Raw genomic sequence first — 6,000 nt, 5'->3', positions numbered from 1 at the left:
CAACATTGAGAAACTGCTTGAAGAAAACGCACTTCCGCTGGACACCAGAAGCGGAAGCAGCTTTTCAGGAGATTCGGTCACGCTTGATCGAACTTCCAACACTTACAGCACCACAAGCAGGAGAGGAGTTAATCCTATACCTTTCCGCAACAGATAGAGCAACCGGGGCAGTCCTGCTAGTAGAACGAAAGGGCATCCAGATGCCAATCTATTATGTTAGCCGTGTACTAACAGACGTAGAAACCCGGTACTCTACCCTCGAAAAATTAGTCTTAGCACTTATACACGCTTCACGCAGGTTAAGACGATATTTCCAGGGTCACCCAATTACCATTCTCACCAACTTCAAACTCTCAAACGTTCTAGGCAAACCCGAATTATCGGGACGTCTAGCCAAATGGGCAATTGAATTGGGAGAATATGCAATTAAGTACAAGCCAAGACCAGCCATAAAAGGCCAGGTCCTGGCCGATTTTATTGCAGAAGTCCCCGCTTCGCGGGAGAAAGAGTGCCAGGAGGAGGCTCAACCCTCCCCAGCACAGGACATCAATGATGTCTGGCGACTCTACACTGATGGAGCCGCCAGTAACGAGGGTTCAGGCGCAGGGTTAAAATTAACCAACCCAGCAGGCCAAGAATATACTTACGCTATTCGGTTGGATTTTCCAAGTACGAATAACGAAGCCGAATACGAAGCATTCTTGGCCGGTTTGAGAATTGCGCGTAAGATGGGAGTGAAAAACTTGGAAGCCCACGTGGATTCCATGCTGGTGGCCAACCAAATAAATGGGACGTACACGGCTGTGAACGACACAATGGCCCTGTACCTCGCCCAGGCAAAAACCCTCATGCGTGATTTTAATGATTGTAAAGTCATACACGTCAAGCGCAGCGAAAACAAATCTGCGGATGCGTTAAGCAAGCTTGCGTCACTAGCCTTCACCCATTTGGGAAAGGACATCCGCATTGAACTCCTCGAAGCACCATCAGTCCCGCACAAGGAAATTTGTGTCATCCAAACCGGTACAGAAACGTGGATGACACCGATAATAAATTACCTTGCAGCAGGAACACTACCAGAGTAAAAAACACAGGCAAGAAAACTACGCTGTAAAGCACTAAATTATCAACTTATCAATGACATCCTTTACAGACGTAACTTTCTTGGCCCACTCTTAAGATGCGTGGACAACCAAGATGCTGATTACCTCCTAAGGGAAGTACACGAAGGCATCTGTGGGGTACACGCAGGTCCCCGCGCTGTTGTAGCCAAGCTAAACAACGCGGGATACTTTTGGCCGGGGATGCATACGGATGCACTGGCATACATCAGAAAATGCAGGTCTTGCCAGCTTTACGCACCCAACACGCACCGCCCGAAGAATGAACTTGTTCCAGTCACTTCTTCATGGCCATTTCAGAAATGGGCCATCGATGTGACAGGCCCATTTCCCACGGCAGCAGGAAATGTTCAGTTCCTAGTGGTAGCCATCGACTACTTCACCAAGTGGATAGAAGCAAAACCTTTAGCCCAAACAACCGCAAAAACATATCAAAAAATTTATTTGGGAATTTATTATTTGTCGTTTTGGACTTCCACAGAATTTGGTGAGCGATAACGGCACCAACTTTGCTGACAAGAAGCTACAACAGTGGCTAAAAGAACTTCAAATCACCCACACCTTTACCTCAGTGGCACACCCGCAAGGTAATGGTGAGGTGGAAAGAGCAAACAAGAGCATCGTCGATGGCATAAAGAAAAGACTCTTGAAACACAGATCCGGCTGGGTGGACGAGCTTCCGCACGTCCTTTGGGCAAACAGAACGCTGAAGAAGGCCAGTACGAGGGAAACCCCGTTCAGTCTCACTTATGGCACTGAAGCCATGGTCCCAGTCGAAATTGGTTTACCCTCACCAAGGGTCTTGATCCAGCCAGAAGACAATGATGCGGAAAGACGGTTAGACCTTATGCTAGCCGAGGAACGCAGAGACTTAGCGCAGTGCGTGAAGAGAACTACAAACGACAAATGCAAAAGTACTACAACACGCGGGGTAAAACTCTGCAACTTCAAGATAGGAGACTACATACTGCGTAACAACGAGGCTTCAAACCAAGAGCGCCCGGGAAAGCTGGCCCCGGTTTGGGAAGGGCCATACATTATCAAAGAAGTCCTGGGAAAGGGCGCATACCGGCTCGAAAGGCTCGATGGCACTCCCATCCCAAGAACATGGAATGGAGCTCAATTACGCAAATGTTATATGTAGATCAATTCCAAAACTTGTAAAGAAAAGGCCTAGAGCCACTTCTAATGGAAATGATTCTCCTTTCATAATGTGTTTACCTTTATCCTTATGAACTTCCCACTGTGCCGGTATTTACCGCATAAACGGGGAGAAGTAAGTCGTTACGTGTGTAAGGCGGCAAAACCCGCATAAACACAACGTTAAGGGAAACCTACACGCAGGTATGATGTAAGTAAAGTTTAGCCATCCTTGTAAGTGCAAGTGACGGTCCTACCCGCACAATCACGAACAAAGAAGCAAAACTTCAACCTATCATCTACCACGTTCAAAGGTTATCCTAAAAAAAAAAAAAAAAAAAAAATGAGGAAAACCTACACGCAGGTCAGATATGGGTAAAGTTTAGCCATCCTACTAAGTGCAAGTGACGGTCATACCCGCACAATCACGAAAGAGGAAGCAAAACTTCACACCTATTATCTACCACGTTCAAAGGTTAACTTATCCTCAATAAGGTAAACCTACACGCAGGTCAGATGGTAAAGTTTAGCCATCCTACTACGTGCAAGTGACGGTCCTACCCGCACAATCACGGAAGAGGAAGCAAAACTTCACACCTATCTACCACGTTCAAAGGTTAACTTATTCTAAACACTTGGAAAATTGCTAATTTAAACTTAAGTATGTAAGTCATATAACGTTTATAAAGCAAGGAATCCAATGAATCAAGCGGTCTTAGCCGCGCAAAGATTTACATTTCATAAATATTCGTTACAAGAATGGCCGGGTAACTACCCGCCTACAAGAAAGTAAATCTATACAAACTAAATCTATCCTAGTAGCGGGAAGGGATCTTCAGGATCAGACTTCAGGGCCACTTCCACTTGGACCAGCGCCGGTCAGTAGAGCGTGGCTGTTCAAGATAAGCCTTAAGGATAGGTAACCCGTCATCAGCAGCAGCAATTTCATTCACCTTCTCCACCACCGGATGCGGGAAGGCGGCGTATTGATTTACTGCTTGGTCATATATGGCTTCAGTATCTACATTGTACAAAGGGAAGTTGGATGGCGGGACGCCTTTCTCAACAAACCCTAGACCAAGCAGGAAGCCGACCCGTTCCCCATCCTCGTGAGAAGCGTTGAGGGCTGCGCTCATTGCATCGTCGTAAGACGTCTCTGAAAAGACCCGATGCACAACCTGCATAAGAAAATATACAAGTGTCAACACCCTATCTACAAAGAAAAGCGTGAAGACATGAAGATAGACTTACCTGAGACAACGCTTCTCGAAGAAGCCATTCCTTGGCAACCAGAGCTTCTTTAAGGGCGGCTTGAGCTTGGGTGCAGGCGCGTTCGGCTTCGCTTTTGTTAAGGTTGGCAAGTAGCACTTCCTTTGCGGCAGCCTCTTCGACGCCTTTAAGCTTCCGATCTGTATGGTCAAGCACGCCCCTCTGGTCCAAGATCTCCTGGAGCTTCTTGGCATCTTCCATCACCAAGGCATCATGAGCGCGTTGGAGAGCCTCTAATTTGGCCTTGAGCTCCTCGTTCTCCACGCGTAAAGGCTCAGCAACGGCTTCAGCCTTGGTGGCCCTCTCGGTCGCGTTCCTCGCAGTCTCCTTAGCTAGCCGAAGCTGTTCGTTAACAGCTTGGGCAGCCTTGGAGCGGGCCTCGAGTCGCGCTTGAACCTCAACCTCGAGGGCCTTGAAGGCCTTCTCCTTCTCCGCAGCAGCTGCGGACAGCTTTTGGTTCTCCTCCCGAAGAGCCCGCGCTTGAGATACTTCCTTGGCGCGAGCTGCTTTCAACTTGTCATTTTCACGACAAAGCAGCTCGACGCGCGGCTGCATCCGGGCTTGGAGAACTCGAAGCTCGTTGGTTAGCCTACCCTCCTGGTAGCTAGCCATGGCTTCCCCCAACGCACCATGGGGAGCAGCGTGGCGAGCCCATTCCACGCACTCCACAGGGGTACGAAGGGTTGTTCCTCGGCGTATGTTCCATCGAGGAACATACACTTCATTGGAATCCGAAACTGCAGAAAACAAAAAGCAGTTAGGAAAAGATGATAAAATATATAAGTAAAAAAGGGCCAAAGGAACCCTACGCACCTGTAGGGTCAATTACAGGCCGATAGCCGCCGAACCCATCACCTGAACCCAATGGAAATCCATCCAAGAGGTCAGGCAGATGGGAAGGTGGCGGAAAGATGCGAGAAGCCCCACGCGTACCTGAAGGACCGGCCGTCGTTGCCGATGACGGGGGCATGGTAACAGCCGCCGTAGTCGCCGCCGCGGTCGCTTGCCGCAGAATCCGCGGCAAAAGTAACCGCCGGCTTTGTGAAGGATGCTGTAAAAATTGCACTCACAGCCGGCGGTGACGTCATCTCGGCTGGAACAGTCGGCTCAGAATGAGCAACTGATCCAGCGGAAGCAGGCGCAGGCGCCTGGGTCGACGCCTCAGGTAGGCTGACCAAGCCTACCGTCATTGGCGGAGAGGTTGTACTCGGCCCCTCACCCTGGAATGCGCCAACATCCATACCTGCGTAAAGAAGAAAAGTGTTAAAAAGATTTGAAGATTAAACTATGAAGATAAAAGCTAAGAGAGTTGTACTTACAGGGTTTCTTCAGCTTGAACGTACGGACGGGCGGGGACGAACCCGATGGAGCCGGTCTCTTGATGCCGTCACCGTCGTCGTCATTGGTTCTCCAGAGGTAACAGTCGTAGCCTCCGGAACAGTGGTCTTCTCACCACCGGGCTCCCCCCCGCCTCTTCACTATCTGCCTCAGTGTCAGATAGGAGCACTGGATCGGCTGTGGAGGCCGCCTTCTCCTTCCCTTTCCCGCCGGCAGCCCGCTTCTTCCGCACTAACGAAGGACCATCTGCGGATTCCTCAGAAGAAGACAGGGTGTAAGGAATTCCAGCAGCGGGTACAGCACTGAGGGGTGGAGGAGAGAATAACGCCTTACCTGGCCGCCGGTGGCTCAGGATCTCGTGGCCCAGCGGATAAACCTCCACAAACCGATCCGCTGTTTGCTCCAGGATGGGCAACTCGTTCTCATCAAGAGCACGAGTACCCATCCGCACAGGATCGTCAGCTTCCCGCGGGTACAGGAGCGACTCCAAATTGTTCCCCTCTGAAAGAAAAGAAACAGTTAGAAGACAAACTCATATCAGCAAGAAAGACAAAACATACCATAAGGAGTAGAGTTAAAACCGTATTCGAGAAGGATGGGAACCTGAGACGCCTCCTTCCACACCCGGCTCATCCCCAGCATCACCATCCCGGACTCCGCAAACCGGTAAACCGGAGATTGGACCAGGGATATCTTCGAGAACCATTCCGCCTCCTGGTAGTTGGGGGCGTGAAGGCTCGGAATTGCTTGGCCATTTTTAAACTTCATGGCAAGGGGGACGGCGTGGGCGGATATGTAGAAGAACTCCCGCTTCCACGATCGGAGACTGCGCTCGGTCGCACAAATCTTTAAACCCTTGATACGGGTTGTCAGGGTGTACCACCCCTGGATGCACCTCCAAGTATAGAAGGTCATCAGGCGGTCCACATGGGGCTCGATGCCCAGAATCCGGCACACCCACTCGAAGTGGCGAATCTTGGCGACCGCCATAGGGTGCAGCTCGGTCAAATGAACACCGTGCCTCTCAAGGACACGGTAAACAAACTTTGTCAATGGGAACCTAAGATTCCCATAGACAAAGAATGCTGCATAAACCCCGATCTTGCCTCTGGGGGCATCGTACACGGTCTGG

This window comes from Bidens hawaiensis, unplaced genomic scaffold (genome assembly GCF_021521415.1).
Source record: "Bidens hawaiensis isolate Kalapana, Puna unplaced genomic scaffold, B.hawaiensis_p1.1 tig00034174_1, whole genome shotgun sequence".
NCBI lineage: Eukaryota > Viridiplantae > Streptophyta > Magnoliopsida > Asterales > Asteraceae > Bidens > Bidens hawaiensis.
Note: the sequence above shows the minus strand (reverse complement) of the source record.